Consider the following 17,387-nt stretch of genomic DNA (forward strand, 5'->3'; position numbering starts at 1 on the left):
ACACATACACACACATATATATATATATATTAAACGGATATAAAACCTTGGTCGAATATGTTGTATGCGACCCACTAAAATTAGCTGTTCGCTCGTATGCTAAACAAACATCAGATCTGTTGTTATTATTATAGCATACAAACATATCTGTACATTTTGAAGTTAACATACTTTGATGGATACTTCAGTAGGCGTATACGCCGATTGCGGGTTGCGAAATACAAGCAATCAACAGTCAATCGTTTACGTAAGTATAAATAAGTCATATATAATTTATCTGTCCGATTATGTGAGAATTTTTTTGGACTCACGTACGACCATTGAACGTTTGCCGTTCCGTTTTTGTACGCTGGGATGGAACCAGCCAACCGCATGATCATTGCTAGGCCAATGCAATTAAGCGTTGATACTCGTGCTATCTATACGCCACACAAAGATCAACGCTCATTAGATTCGCCCGTAGAATCTATTAAAACGCGTATATAGATATCACTATTATTTCGATATGTCTTACAACGCTGTCCTCTATGGAAGTGTACGGGGCAGAGTTGTCCTAGGAGGTTAGGATTATTTAGGACGAATATTGACACGCTAGAAAACAATGTATGATACATACATATATCGTCTGTTGGGGCATGGTGCTAGTTAATCACCCTGTCACGTTTATGAATATTTGATTGTCAACTTATCTAGTAGTTTAGTTCTTTGAAACGAATGTTTTCCACCCTTGAATTATTTTTTTTTTTCTTTATTTTATAATTTATATTTCGAATTGGTTCTACGATTATTTTTAACAACGCTAATCATGCTTACAACTAATTTAGCCTTTTTTTCAAATAGGGGGAAGTTCGTCAAATACTAGGCATGTCTGAACGAACGGACCCGTTTGTATAAGCAATCTTACAGCTCGCATCGATTGCTAACTGTATGACGGCATCGTTTTGTGATCTGCTGAAACCAGATTTTGCCTTATTTCCCTCCCGATTCCTCCATTGTTATTATCTAGTTATATAGACACAGGTGGCGTTTCATAAATATTTTTATAAAATCAGGCTGTGTCGCGACGCTCTGTACGTATTAGAAGATTTCGGTTTTGAAAGAGCTTTCACCATCCACATGGGAAAGCTGTGGCGCGCTGAATTATTGGCTAACAGCAAAAAAAAAAAAAAAAAGAAAAAAAAAAATACAAGATTATTACGAAAGAGAAAAACAACATCTTTTCAATTATTCGCTTCTGATTATTTATTTCGCTTATTACTTTGTGGTCGAGGTAGAATTTTTTTAAGAATTTCCCAAGCACAATATCAAGCATTTGCTTTCAACCCATTAAAAAAACGTCTGCTACTTATGGGCAAAGTGTGTCACCGGAAGAGATGGCCCAAAGATGGCTATGTCGCTCTCAGTCTGGAAATGTCGATATGAAAGGAAGCTCCTCGTGGTGGTCAATTAGTCACCGAAAGAGTTGATGAAATTATTGCCGAAGCTGAACGAAGAATGGCAACGCGTAACTAGTCACCAAAAAATTAAAAATTTACCACCAAACGAATTAGATTTAGATGATTTGAAGGAAGCTGATTACAAAAAAGCTTGATGTTTGGGTGTCACAAGAATGAACGACTCGATCGTATTTCATTTAAGAAACTCTAAACGCAACGAAACCGGGTGATTGATCATGGATGGTAAAAAGTGGGTCACATACGATGATAGCGAGTAACGAAAATCTAAGCTAAAAAACACACACTTTACGATTTGTGGTAAAGCCCAGGCCAATGCCAGAGGAAGCGATGCCTTCGGTAGTATTGAAAAGGGATCGTTCGTTCTAACTTGTTACCGCCCGATTCGAACCACTGCTGTCAACAACTAACAAGAATATACTACGCCACTAAGAAAAATTGACGAGGACTTCGCACTGAGCAGAAAAGGCGTCGAGGGCATACGTTTTTAGGTAGCTCACAAAAACTAAATAAAGTTAGATGGCAAATTTTATTCCTTCGCAGTGTAGCCTGGAGCTTGCACAATCAGATTATCGTCTGTTTCGGTCTATGCAGAACGTTCTTAATAATGCTCGTTTAGTCTTGATTAAGGGATGCAAAAACCACTTGTTACAATTTTTTTGCTCAGAAACCATATAAATTCTATAGCAATGGGATTATAACGTTTTTAGAAAACAGGCAGAAGGTCACCGACCAAAACACATGCATATTTTGTTCAGTAATACTATTTTAAAGTATAAAAAAATATGTGCTTAAAAATTCGGCTTAAAAAACGGTCAATGTATTTTCGACAACATACATATTACAATTTAAAACAAGCATCACAATAGTTACCATCTTTTAACGTCGTAGAGGATACGAAAATTCGAGTCCACAGCGCATTTGTGGTAAAGGCACCCTAATATCATCTTTATATTTGTTGATCATACTATGTTACAAGCATATTACGAGGTATAATACTATAGGGGTATATGCTCAGTATATGTATTTTACCAGCGTTTAATAATTTTACTCTACTCGAATACGTTTGTGCATTTCTGTAGGCGTATATTTTCGTTCCCTTCAAATTCAATGTCAACGGGTTCGCGGTATAAGCACAGTGGTAGGTTTCTCGTCCGCCGTAAAATCCGTTTTCTAGATACAGCTTGTCGTCAAGCATGTCATATGTACCTTTTTAAACCGCGTGATCCTTCATCTAAGGACAGGGTTTCCAGCGACCCAGGTAAGCCTAAACTGTCTTATTCTGATGCCTATCAATAAAACTTTGTGGATGACTACACTGGCCACTGTTTTGTAGGGCGAACCAAAAGTTAGCATGCCATCTGTGTGCCTTCAGAATGGGTGTTTTTGTACGTGTTTTTATATGCGCGTTACGTACATGATCTATAGCGTACATGGAAGGCCAAATGTCAACTAAATTTTCCCTCAGGGTCAGTTGCATAACTCGATTCACTTCGCGTGATTTTGAACTATGGCCTTGCATAGCTCAGCGTTAGTTGTCCCATTCACTTTACCAATACGGGGCCCCAGATCGTGTTGTAGTGCGCATTCTCGTTACCATTTGTCACACCCACTGTCCTTCGCATATCTCTACAGCAAAGGCCTAAAGCTTCAAACCGCTAGTCGATAGGCCAACTTGTCTAGCAGGACGCTATTGGTTGTTGGATTGGCAAGCTCAGTGCTAGGTGCCGCAGTGATCCCGTCACTTGCTCGGCAGGTTCGTGAGTTCTCTGGTCTTTCTATAACTTCGAGTCGCTCTGAAATTTCTGATCAATCATCTCAATGTTATGTTTATCACCTACAAGTTTCACCCGTGTTCTGTGCGAGACTTCCGAAGTGTCACCCTGGCATTCTGCCCGCTTCAATCGTAAGTTCTTCAAAAAATAGACGCCACTCGAAAGTGTGGCGTCTGATCGTTACCTATTGCAAATGCAGTGATATATTACTCCTTGTTTGTGTACCAATACAGAAGGAAAACGACCTAACCTAACCTAACCTGACCTGACCTATACATTGAAGCACTTTATAGCTATTGAATCTTAAAGATACGTTAGCGCTGCGATGGTATCGTGGCAAGAGTAGTATTAGTATTAGGGTACCACTGTACAAATGTTGCACAGTTAAATTTGTTTTTTATTGCAATAACACGCGCATCTCCTGCTCTTTGAGAAATTACTTCATTTCGAGTCTCGTTGATTAGAGTTACCTTGGACATTAACCATATTTCATATTCTGACAAACGTTCCATTCGGGTCGCCGATGTTTTCGTCCCAAAAAAAGACGCAACGATGCCGCCTGTTATAACTTCCACTAACATTTTCTTAATGAGAAACATTATATATATATATATATATATATTGTTTCTCATTAAGATTTCTCATATATATCTATATGGGATGTCCATTTTTATTTACTTTTACGATACCTTCTTGTGCAACTCAGTCAACTGCCACTGGGACGAGTGCTGTAAGATGTACTTTTAGCGATTTACTCTACCCACGAAATAATAGCAGGACTAAATATGCTTGTTAAAAGCGCATTTGAGATAGAAATCTCTGAAGGTTCAAAATTGCTAGGCTGATTTTGGATAGTCTTATAGTGATTGAAAATTTTCACGTTTATCATTTCTTCACCACTAGCGTATGCCTTGTCCTTTTCAGTGGAAATGCGACTTATGTCAAGAAACATTACTACCGAGTAGTACCGAGAATGTCATAACTATTAGGACATTTAATGAAAGGATCGAACGTTTGGTACTAGTTAACGTAAGAACCGCCTATGAATCGGACAAATCATTTTCGCATGGATTTAGAAGTACAGTAAGATAAGATCAAGGTAATAAGAAGCATCGGACTTGGCTTGGAATCATAACAAGAAACCGTCTAGGGTGTACCGCGTTAAATATAAGAGAAGTTGATTTTTTTTCCGCCATACGTTTATTTTACACTTCATAGCGGCTATCACGAGTTTCCCAAATTGGGAAAATGTTCAAACTCACCCATTCTGGATGGGTTTAAAGATTTCTATAATCTTCTGATCTTCCGTCGCATAATAAGTGATGAACGAGACGAAACGTACAGAAATGTAGACGGCGGCAAGATGATTGATTGTTAAACGCAGATTTACAATATGCTTTCAATAATTGCATCATGAATGAAGAAGAATTCTGAATGGCTTCAAGCAACGGTACTTCGACTGGGCAAATTATCAAAAACTGAATGGATAAATTTAATATCACGTATTCCGATAAAAAGTTTGGTACATTCTAGACTAGGGCAAATTAGACACCAAGGAAGAGCTTCGAAAAACTGAATTCCAATGCCCTTTCATTCTGCCTGCACGCTAACTAGCGGAAGCTTATAATTAATTTAATAGAAGAAGGAAATGATTCTGTTTTTTTCAATTCCATCGATGATGAGAATGCTTGTGTGTGATCTAACTTACAATAGTTCACTCTAATGGAAAAATATATTGGTTCATTTGGACGAAAACGCGCAGTTGAATGATTACCTCGTCACTCCTCATTTACTCCCTAATTATTCTCTTTCGCATATTACAGTGAGTATTTGCCTAGGGATCTTGGCCTAGCCAAAAGGGACTGGGCCGTCCTTTGCCATCAAAAGCGTCCATGGCTTTTCTTCCTCTGCTTTATTCCTTTCATTGTTACCGTGTGGATTAGCTGGAAGGGCAAGACGGTCTCATAACAAAACTGTTTACAGCAGCCGATTTGCGAGAACGAGAGGTTTTACATATTCACAGTCCTTTACTCTTCGGCGTTCGATCGATCCGATGTTGCCGCTCAGCTGCGACTGCTGTCCTAGAGCTTTAAACAAGCCTAGACGATCGTCACGAAGTAGCGTTACAAGCAGTACATAGCTACCCCGAGTCTTTCGCTGCATTTGCAACTGTGTCTCAGTGCCAGTACTCGTTTCCAGTTCCAGACCTTTGCCTTTTTTCTTCTGTCGCATCTTTCGTCCGCGCATTTCTTCCTCTTGTCGCAGCTGTCCTCAGCGTTGTCTGCCGTATTCGCATGACCTAATCAGCTTAGATAAGGAGAGCTTAGTTAGTTAGGCTGTATGTGACAATATACAAAGAGAATGAAAGAAGCGTAGGATTAATTGAAGCAACAGAAAGACGAGAATGAAAAAACCAGCGAGAGGCGAGGTTTTCCTGCTGCTGCTGCTTTTGCTGTTCATCCTATCCGCATCATACACTAGATGGTGTTCTCAATGCTGAGTTTTTCTCGAAAAAGCGTAACCAGTAAAGACGGTAGCCGAGTTCCCCATTTCCATCCGACGAGTTCACCGGCAACATCAAGAACACGGCCTGCCATCGACAACGCAGATATGGGATCTAAGACTATACCGGGAACGGCCATAGAGGTTGAAGTGAAGACGACCATACACGGCAGTACTGAGGATAGGAGCACTAGCGGTACAAAGGAGACAAGACGCAGAAAAGACAGTGGAAGCAGTAGCACAGGCAGATGGTTTGCTGCATTTGTCGCTTGATACCAGATGCGTAGATGCCCAGCGCGGCCCTCCGCTTTACCCGAATCCCAAGCTTTTCCCTTTTTGCCGCCCCCTGCCCGACTCGCTGAGAATTAAGAATCTAGCCTAGCAACACAGATGAGGCGCAACGACCGTGCGGCAACGGTCGCATAAACGAGCCGGTATGAAAGACCAGCAACAAAGCTACCATGATTTAGTTATTATCAATTGTAGCACCAGAGCAGAACATCATGAGTTAAATTTGAATGAACTTGCACGATACGTAAGCTACGACAGTGAAAGGCCTGCTGGGGGCTAAAAACTAGATGGCAGTATGAGAACATACATTGGCAAGTAGTGGTATGAACTAGGCATCGTTAGATAAGGTACCATTTCAATAAGGTTATTTGAAGCAGGCTTGAAATATCTCGTGTAAGGGGCTAAAGCCAGCCCATCTCGATTTTCTTTACTCACTTCTCGTATCCATTCATTTTTTTGGCCTTCGGCTTCCTTCAACTTTCAATTTTATGCTTTGCACACACATAACAAAATGGGTTTTGACATACCTTGATTTCACATAAAGTTGTTTTTGGAAAGTAAAACGACAATAGACGCTTACAGCTGCTCTCCTAATCCTTACAAGGCGCGAATGAGCAGCAAACTATTTGTGTCCATTTTTCGAAGAAAAACGAATACCGTTTCCATTTTTCGAAGACTCTTCCTCGTACTGATCACTTAGTTTTGTCGATTGCTTTTGCATAATATGGGTCGCGCTTTAGCGTTACCCGCGTCGAGCGATTCTCGTCTATCCAAGTACCAAACAGTAAGTTCACGGACTCGAAGCACCCCGTAAGTGATTGAAGGAGACAGGCAGGATTGTCGCTTAAATGGCCGACGACAGTCAAGATCTAGATAATGACATCTAACCTGCTAAATGTTACTACGCTGTCGTTTTCTTGACAATTGTTTAAGCATACCATAATTATCTCTAGTACACGAAGTCCAAATCTAGCACACAAGCCAGTTGTATAAATACGAGCCGAGCTGAAATTATTCGTTAAACGAAATACTGCTTTCTGCGTATGTCGCGTCGGCTACTTCGATTACATTTGCTGAAACGATTTCCCACAGGTTCTTAGAAATGTCTCTTTTTTTACTGCAACCCACTTTAGGACTTCTGCTTTTTTGGTTCATTTTGTGTCATCATTTTAGAAATAAATTCCGAAAAGCCTGATTCATTTTACCTCTCCAATCAACGGTCCATTAACTTTTATACCCCCGCTGCCCCTGGCCGAATACTGAAGGCGATTAGTTTAATCTGCATACCTCAACGGCCCGTTTAAAGATTCCAATTATGCAGATCAGATTTGCGAGTGAGCTCCAAAGCCATTATCGCTCTAACGCACGTTGCCACCACACAAATTCTGAAGGCTACATTTTTTCTGTACTGCGGCAGAGAAATGCTTTATAGGACATCGGCTGTTGTGGTCAATGTGATTGCAAGATGAAGTGACAGCGTATTTCTTTAAGGACTCTAACTAGTGCAACAGTCCCGAGTGTAACTTTCCCACATTTAACAGAAAGTTCAACTAGATAGGACATAATGGCCTTCCAAAACAAGCAGTTTTTATCCATACTCAATTTTATCTGAGAGGTAACAAATTGAATCATTTCAATATCCCTGCTTGTTCGATACTCCAGCTAAAAACAAGTTGATTACATTAACGGCAGCATAACGATCTGTAAGCTGCAATTAATAACAAGATAATTCTTCTTTCTTTTTTTCTCTTTCTTCGGTTACTGTCATTGGCTTTCATAATCAACTTCGCAAAACAAGCAGATATTTAACTATTAAATATATGATACGGAGCAACGAAGGAACTGGCGACAGCTCAGTCCTCATCACGCCAAATGTATATTGTCCAACTTAATGGGCATAGCCATCTGCGAGACAGTTAGTCGTCTTTTCGGCTTTTCTACGGCATTTAATCAATTGTATCCCCTTCAAATATTCGAATATGCCGCCGGATGGTCTCTGTTTTTTCAGCATCTGTAGCATTACGAAATGAGTGTATTGTAGTCAACTTAATGATGTGTAATAAAGTTAGTAGAAAGTAACGTTTTTGTCTTTGTTATTGTTGTCTACTGTTTGTTACTCTAACATTTTCAGCGCATCGATGAGTCGAATTATTACTATATATATATATATATATATATATATATATATATTTAGGATCGTATTATTTTTACCCGGCCTCCAGCCACTCGGGGGTCGTCCAATTATAATGTTTCACGGAAACAATCCAGCCCTATTCTCGACATAGAGAGGCGTAATGGTTTCCCACACTTTTTGCATCTTCCGCCCCTGACGCAAAGTGGAACTCCATTAAATTGTCGATTGTTTTCGTTTATCCTAAGTCAATGATTCGAATTTTACATCCTAGACTATCATTACGCATCGCTTATGGCTCCCAATATGAAACGAAGCATAGATACGCCAGATGTGCAGCCTGGATATCTCGTTGAAAATCCTCGTAATCAGAGCTAATAATCTTCAACAATTAAATAAATACTACTTTTTCAAGGCAGGGTACCTATAATTGACTTATTGTGATAGATGCCTCCTTCTAGTTTTAGTAGCCTTCATACGTCACTCAAAAATGACCTCGATTCAATCAAATTTAGTCCGATCTTACTATGACGTATTTATTGCAGGCTTTGATTTAAAATTTGAGTATTCGAAAAGCTTTATTTATTTTTATTTTGTAGTTTTTTTAACGGCCCCTTACTTTTGTTGCCTCATTAGAAAACTCGCCGCCATCTTCAGTTTCTTTCAATGCTTATATAGCCCCGGTACTCGGACAAAAGGCATTTTGTTGTTGCGCGCTCATGTGTAATGCTAACCAAAAATTGATACCAAAGTGAAAATCGGTTCTTACTGGTTTCCTATACTCTTTCCAGATCTACCTTTTACCAGTGCCTCTATTTGTCTTGTTCCTCCTGCAAATCAATAAAACCCCAAAAGTGCTCGGGCAATATAGGCACTTACCGAACCTCCAAGCCGCAGCTGAACGGCGAAATCGTATTAACGCCCACTCTGCTCTCACGAAATTCAACGACCCCACTGATGCACTTTGTTATGGATGTACCGTAATTCGGAACTGTGAGTCTTAAATTTGTCCTAGTTTTCACTGGGGCTGTTCATCGACCATCTGCTGGGAACAAGGATTCCCAATCTTCATATCGCCGGTTATTATTATATCAGTTTTGGCACAGGTCTCCAAATATCAATATATTTTTTGGTGGAAAGTAAATTAAGGCTACGAAGGATCTGCCTGAGTTCCTTTCGCTCTTGTCCTCTTTCACCCTGTACTTGGTATCAGACCTTCAATTTCACTGTCTTATTGCAGCATTTTTACTAACCTCGCGATATTTGGATGCGTTCTTCAAGCTATGGCTTTATGGACAACCTGTATAAACCAAAATATAAAAACCAAAATGTTTTTAGTTTTTACATGCTATCGGCCATACCCTAGCTCCGCATATGGTCGAATTCAAAACACAACACATATTATGTCGTTTTCAATCTAAGCTCCGCCATTTTCATTCCTTTATGATAGGAACTTCTTTTTAGATTTTAGTATGAAATAAAACATTACATTATGTATATCGCAAACATTGAGAATGAAATATCTGAGTATAAAAATCTGCACTTCAAATTTCTTCGAAGATCCTTTAGCACTATTGTTATTTGGCATCATTTCCGCACTTCTGTTATACTTCACTGTTATTTTTATTCGACCTCATATTGTGTCACTCTGCTTTGATTGCTTGTTGTTATTCTCATAGTCCCTATAAACGGTATTACTACATTAGTCAGGACAGGCATGGCCTGTTATTACTCACTGAATGTTGTGCGTAATAGAGGATCCTTATCGTTTGGCATCAATGTCCGACGTTATCTTTGATGCGAACTTTTCTGGTTTATAATCATCACACAGTTTTGTCTCAGGTGATACTAACTTCTCTAGCCCTTTTTTGATATTTTTTGATCCTCTTGACCGTGTTTGAAGGCCTAAGCTAAGAAGTTGTCGCCTCCACTGATCACTGCCCAGAAAGATATGAAAAGGTGCGACCCAAATGCTAAAGGAGATAGACCCAATCTAGGATAACACTTTAAAGTTGGAAGAGTCCTTTAGATTGCTGAATATGTTCGCCTGTAGCAAACAACCATAAGCTACTTTTATCGTTTTACCTTATGAATGTGCTATCTTAAAAAAAATCCACGCCCTTCTAAATATTTTACGATCCAGTGGCTAGTCTCCTAATCTGATATCTGCTGAAGTAAAAGAAAATTACTGTGAAGGAAATATGCAAAATAAAGCACCATAGGGCCGAAACTGTGTTGAAACACTGAAGCTGGAACAGTAAACGTATAAACATTTAAAATATTGAATTTTTCTGAAAAATTTTTGAAAAATGAATGTTGGTGTATTTATACAAGCATATAATAGATATATCAGTTATTCTGCTTTGTCTACTACTAAGATTGTTATTTACTTGATGGCGAAGCGCTTCGCAGAGAAAATGTGTTTGCCATGGAAATTCAGTAGTCCATACCAATGGGGCTTCCCTATAAATAGCATATCCTCCATCCATTAGCCGCCGCGGTTTACAGCAGCCTTGCCTGCCGTTAGGATATGTTAACGGCTATACCATCAATCACCGTCAGTCAGGTACCCATTACCCATGACATACTTGCATACTACATAGATTCCTAAACCTTGCATGGTCGTGCGACGTTTCAGCGCATATTCGGTGGCCTTATTTCTAATCTTGTGTTTCTGTCTTCCTATATAGAAGTTGTATATTATAGACATGCTCACAAGAAGCACGCACTTCGCTCGATCAGATCCTAATTTTCAGTATTAACGTGACCACAGTTGCAGAACACAAATGTTTCCCATACTGGCTTCGTGATCTTGGTTAACGTGCAGCCGTATCTGGATTTCCGCTTTTTTTCCTAGTTAAGAAAAGTACGCAGTTCTACGTAGAAAGTATCTAAAATTAGAAATCTTATGAGGCATGAATATGTTCGTTTGTGTTAGTACTTTCTTCCGCAAGGTTACAGGTCACTGGTGATGATTCAAGACGACATCTTCTTAGGGATGAAAGTACTGTGCATGCAAGCTTACTAGATGGAACACTTTATATTATTTCTTTTTAATGTTAACCTCTGTTTCAACGTGCGACACGCTTTTTTTTTGTACCTATTGAGATAGAATTCTTGTCGAAAGACCCATTAGAGGTCTGCATTTGAAAACTGCCCAACAGCCCACGGTTTTCCTTCTACCGACTTCTCTCGACAGAACTTGTCCGCTACAAATGTTGATGAAGAGCAACAAACCACTGCCATTGGGCGCCATCGCCAAAATGCCATGACACTGGCAAGGAATTATTCTTAGCCTTCCTAGAATACACCTTTGAGTAGTATTACCACCGGTACATTTATGCCAGTAGATGGACCATTAAAAAGCATGAAAGATCCAAGGTTTCGATGTAGCTAATGTAGTAGGGGATAATCTACATGAAAATTGCAGGAAGTCCTTGTAGTAATCTAGGTAAAATAATATCTTGGTAGATGGTGAAAGACAACCTAAGCTCGACCTTAAAACTAACAGATATTCCTGCCAAATATAATATTGTAACTCAAAAAATCCTTACTATTTTTGATTTTATTTTTATCAAGTTGAAGAAGAATTTCTTACGTCCTTTTGTATTTATTTATAATGAAAACCCACCCGCGCAGGATCCAGGGAATACAGAACGTGTAACAGAATCTTTTATTTGAAGTCCGGAAATGCAGCCTTGGCCTCGCGTTGTTAGGGAACAGGATGACTTGGCCTTGTCTATCGACTATTTTCATTTGAATAACCCAGTTGACTCGATAAAACAGGGTCAAATAAATGTGCCGATCAATTGTCCGCTTCATAGGAACCAATTCCCATTGAATCAGGCTCTTGTAGTCCCACCAAACGCAAGCCGTAACCTTTTTTTTCGGTAAACACCTGGTTGGGCTCTGAGCCTTGATCCTTGCCTTCTATGCAACCCACTCCGATCTCTGTGTTATGTTGACGTACAGATGCATTTCTCATCGTCGATAAAGATCTTGTGCAAAAACCGGTCATTGTGGCCACGTAGCCCTCGGTGTTGAGGTGCAACGGTACACCGTTCAGTTCCTTCAAAGAGTTCATAAAGTATTTAAGATCTAGGTTCCTGTGTGAAGCCAAGGCTACAGCGCACCTCTCAGGTTAATTTACGAGTTGTTTGTCGGCCGTCATTCTTCAAAGATGCCTTTTATTGTTGCCATTAGACTTAGATGATCGGCTACAGCGCAGGCACCCTCAAGGACCCATACGCCGTTTTCAAACTTGGCGTACTACTCCTAGGCAATCCTTCTAGTAATAACGTGGCTTAAGTAAACGTCTCTGGTTGTCTCAGTAGGGTTTTAGCCTTAACAAAATGCCTAATACAGAAGTTGTTGAAAATGTTTTTTTTTTTTCACCTGGAACATCAACTTTGAAAGAGTTCTTTAAACTTAAACTTAAAACTTTTAATACAATCACAGTACAATGGGGCAGGAAGCGCGCTTCCAAACCGTATTTCAGAAGCAACCAATATTGTGGTACGAAGTCGGAGAGAGAAGAATTTTCGAAAGTGCGGTAATTTTATAATTAATGTACCAGTTTATTCATAAGTTATATTACGCTAGCCGAAGCGCATAAATTTTATAAACTGCATATATAACTCTCGGGAGTCGTGTGTCGTATTTCCATATCTGACATTATCAAGTTGCTTTTTAGAGTTATAGCTTTTTAAACGAGGGGTTATGAATTTTCAGTCAGAACAAATGGATTAGCATGGTGTATTAGTCATTTAAACAAAATGATACTCGAAAAATAGCACTAACTTAACATTCAAGTTACACGTTGTCGTAGAAGACCGCAGTACAGCGATCCTTTTACACCATGTTTTTCGAAATCGCTCTTTTCAGTAATATTTCTGCAAGCGGTAAAAACTTCTTTAGTCATAAATTATGGGGATCAAGATAGGAAGAAAGGGTATTTCTAGGCCTATACATATTTAAAGCAACGAAACTTTGTCCGGCGGCACGTTTGGTATGTGTTACCAAACGCCCCCTTGGAAATAAACAAAAGCTTCAGTTGCTGCTTATATTGTATATGGAAGCCAATTAAAGCTTTACGTTAGCGAAGGTTGTGGAAAATTTCTGCCTAAGCTATCTGCAGCGCTTCTAAGCACAGTAAAGAGCTTTAAAAGTTAATTTGAGTCTAACAAACGTTAGGTAGTACTCAATTATGACAACTATCTAACTAGCAAGCCTAAGGAGTAGAACTAACTTCCGTGCATTTTGATGAAGGTATCTTTTAGAACAGATTATTTTTAGGCCTCGTCACTGATCTATACGCTATTGGAAGTTATGGAAAGGCTGTATCTCGCCTGGTCTGTCAAAAGGGTAAACCTTTAGAGGAGCTGGTGGGAAATATCGCCAAAGACTACGGTCTTTCTTTTTTTAGCGCTTCGAGCGTACATACGTTAGGACAGTCTGAGTTAGCGGATTAGCAGAAGGTTAATGTTCGCATCAAAACACGCTCGTTAGGAAAGCTGCGCTGCACACAAATGAATTACTAATTGAATAAAGGTCACATAGGTCCCCTTGTGTATAGACGCGTAAACGATCGATTTTCAACTGAATAGAAACCCTTTATGTAATCGATGTCGAATGAGCCAATATTTTTCGCCGGGAATTGAAGCCTATAAAATCGCAGAGGTTCCGGTGAACTCTAAGAAGTAATTGCCATTAGCTTGAGATAGGCATTTGATTATGAAAAAGTTGTAAGATACAATTATGTTGCTGGTTATCAAAACACGTGTCGTTAAATAGGATCGAAATTTAGACCTGTCAAAGGAACTTGCAATAGACTCTTCGAGCAGATTCGTGATGAGCGATTTAAATGAGGCACGCCGTTCCCCAACCTCCCAACACTATAAACAGGGCTTGTGTATAACAATGCGGCCTGTAAAAACGTGCGCACTGCAGTGAGGACGAGGTCATTAATGAAAAACTTGTGGCTAGTGATTTCTGTCTAATGCTGATCTGTACGATCAAGGTGGTGCTCTATTATAACTACGCGGGCCTGCACTCTATCTCCATTTTCTGGCCGGAATTTGCGCACCACTGTAACAAAAAATTGTTTTACAGTTACCGAATAAACAAATAAAGTCCAATTTGACCAATTATCCTATTTGCAAAAGTTCACTTTCGGTAACTATATCTCAAATGAACACATCAACTTACATTTCGTTAGAAGTAGCTTAAAGGCTTCAGTGAAATGGTAGCCTGGACCTACGAGAAAAAGAAACTACCCCTCGAGTATATATATATATATATATATATATATATATATATATATATATATATATGCTAGCAACCGCTTGAGGCGTGCGTTCCAAGGGACTATACTGCATAAATGTATCTTTATTAACATTTGTCTTTGAAAAATTGACCTCCTGGTATGAGGGTATTTTCGATAAATAGAAATACTAGCTTTCACGCCAGAAGTCCAGAAACAGGAGGAACGCATGGATTTTCTCGGAAATAACTACTCACTAGCTGATTACTAAGTTATCTGAGAATTTATGTGCTGGATTATATTGGTCAATGCAAGAACAGTGAATATAGACTAATTAGTATTTCGATGAAACTTCCTATGTTACCACAGTCACAGTTACTAAGTGCTCAGACTTTGCCAGCTGTTCCTGCTTAGATATTGTGCATTAACTATTTGCCATTGCAGTCGCCCTTAAGGATCTTATACGATCTTATATATGTATAATCTCGAATATACTAGTTCTGCTACCGAGTTAAAACAATGGTTTTTAGAATAGCTTAGAAGTACCTTAATGTAGTACTCATAGTTTAGGGTCTACGCTCTGGGAATTTAACTGCCCGTATATTTATCACTCGCGATGCCACAATCGATTTCGTTATTTATAACAAGTGCTTGCGTTTTATCTTATCTGTTAGTTTTTATAACGTGCGACATCTGGGTACTATATTCCTCGATTCTAGTGGCAGTTTGGCGCCGCGCATTCCCCATTGCTGTGCCACCTGCTTCTACATGAACCCCAGTAAAATGTCAGGTACCGAAAAAAAAACGAAAAAATTATTATATATTTGATATTTTTGGCTAAACTATTACACTAAATTAACAGTTTGGCATTTATTGGAACCATGGTGATTCGTTTGGTCCTAACATTGAACGTCATTAAAACCGAGTTCGAGGTTTGATCTGATAAAAGTTACCTCTAATAATACCATCTAATAAAAGATTTTTCCAAGAGTCTTCATCTATTAATAACGTTATGTGGTAGACGTATTTTTGCTAACTATAACTTTACATAGATTTTAATCTATAAGCTATATAACATTCATCAACGTTTCTCATATTCAACTAAGGAACATTAATGTTAACCGCCAGCATCAGAGCTATACTATGCGTTTACCAAAAACAGGTCAACCTCGTACTACTGCTTTACCATTTTTCAGTGAGTCTTAATAGTGGTAATGTCACAAACATAAGCTAAACAGCCATTGACTCTGAAAAAATGCTGGAATGGTCGACTACTCCGGTAGCCAAGCAAACTTCCAGAGCCAATTGAACCTAAATACGAATAGGCTCTATCGAAACCAATTATTAGTTACTATAATAAATATATGTTACCTTCTCATCCGAAACGCGAAGTTCACCATAGCCAAAAAAATAAGTTATCTATTCCTTCAATTGACGCTAATTGAGTACGATGCCCATAGCACCTTTTACCGATGTGCGTGTTTCTCTATGAAACAAGCCCCGAAAGTCGCAAAGGAATACCGATTATCCATTGAGCTTTTACATTTCTATAAATTAACATCTATTAAAACTGGATCGATATGGATGACGACTTGCGAGAATCGTGTTTCATTGCCCCCCATTTCGCCCACATCTGCTATAAGCTACGTGGTTTCCTTAGTCGCGTTCTTATTATAAATAGATGATAGCTTTCCGGCTATCACTGCAACTACCGACGATTGGTTATAGTTATCCGATATATTCCACTTGAAAATTTTTACCATCTTTCTGTTGTCTGCAGCCAAACGTTGAGCTTCTTCAACAACGAGTTTACGAACTCAATGTAGCGGTCGTAGATCTATAGGTGAATTCTGTCTTAATTTGATTTTAAATTAATTGTGTGTGCCTCGGCTCTAAAACCCCACTGCTAGCCAGTCTAGTCTTGCGCGTACTGAGTGTATATTAAAGATGCCCCGCTGTCTATGAATAATGCCCCTGTACAATAGAATAACCAGTAATGGGCCTACTTCTTCCTCAAGCTTGCTAGAGTTTCTTCAGTCGCCTAATGCGGATAGTCATCTGGCTTCATGATCGTCCACAAACATGCCTATCGAGCCACTTAGATCCTTGTTACAACTCTGATTACGTACCCTTTTCTACTGCTCTACTCGGCCGACGTACATATATTGAAGTTTATACAATACTATAATTGTAAAATAACAAAAAAAATGTACTCTGATAAGCGGTAAGTTGGGTGGGAGCGACATTTGATGAAATCTATTTTGCAATTTCAAAGCATCACTTTAGCAAAATATCAGTTTGTATTTTTATGGAACTGCGTTGAGGTCAACTTATTAAGAACAAAGGATATAGTATTATCATGAGCTAACGTTATACATCGTTCCGTTTTATCCATACGCTTGTCTGATTAGAATGGGTTATCGTTTGAATATTGACCCAAAAAGTTCCTCTAGGCAAGAGCTGCGGTGCTGCTTTTCTCCACCCAGTGCGGCTTCGTCCTGTCACGATGCACGTAATACATTTGTCTCAGCATTTAAATGTAATAGATACTTCCTGGTGAGAAACGAATTCGACCGTTAATAACGATGCCAACACTCATCAGTCCGTGAAATGGTATAAATAAATATGGCAGGTTCAACACACAATGGCAGTCAAGGATATCCTATATGCCTATTGGCATTTAGGGCATCCTTGTTGCCCGTTGGCACGTCCGACATGAAATGAGGTCAAAATAAAAATGGCTACATTAAAAATATACTCTCTTATGAATTGTCCCGACAAAGGATTAGTAAACCTAGAAAGTTTTTGTTGTTTAGTGTGAAACACATGTCTGAAACAGGCCTCTAGAGCTAGACGGACCCACAGCCTTGCTACTATCTTATTGTTGATCTAACTAATTTAATTTGTAAACTATAACACACCATAGCTGTCATTCTGTCTGCTTAATTTGTTATCCTTTGTTTCCCCTATGA

General features: G+C 39.1%; 1 long non-coding RNA gene across 1 annotated transcript in view; it reads right to left on the reverse strand.

Moving 5' to 3' along the window:
- Positions 1–3,583: 3,583 nt before the first annotated feature.
- LOC111264230 (uncharacterized) overlaps positions 3,584–17,387 on the reverse strand; it is a 44,150-nt gene continuing 30,346 nt past the window's right edge. Inside the window, exon 5 of the long non-coding RNA XR_002682766.2 lies at positions 3,584–5,528. This is a non-coding gene — a long non-coding RNA (uncharacterized LOC111264230). The remainder of the gene's footprint in view (positions 5,529–17,387) is intronic.

This window comes from Varroa jacobsoni, unplaced genomic scaffold (genome assembly GCF_002532875.2).
Source record: "Varroa jacobsoni isolate VJ856 unplaced genomic scaffold, vjacob_1.0 scaffold_838, whole genome shotgun sequence".
NCBI classification, from domain to species: Eukaryota; Metazoa; Arthropoda; class Arachnida; order Mesostigmata; family Varroidae; genus Varroa; species Varroa jacobsoni.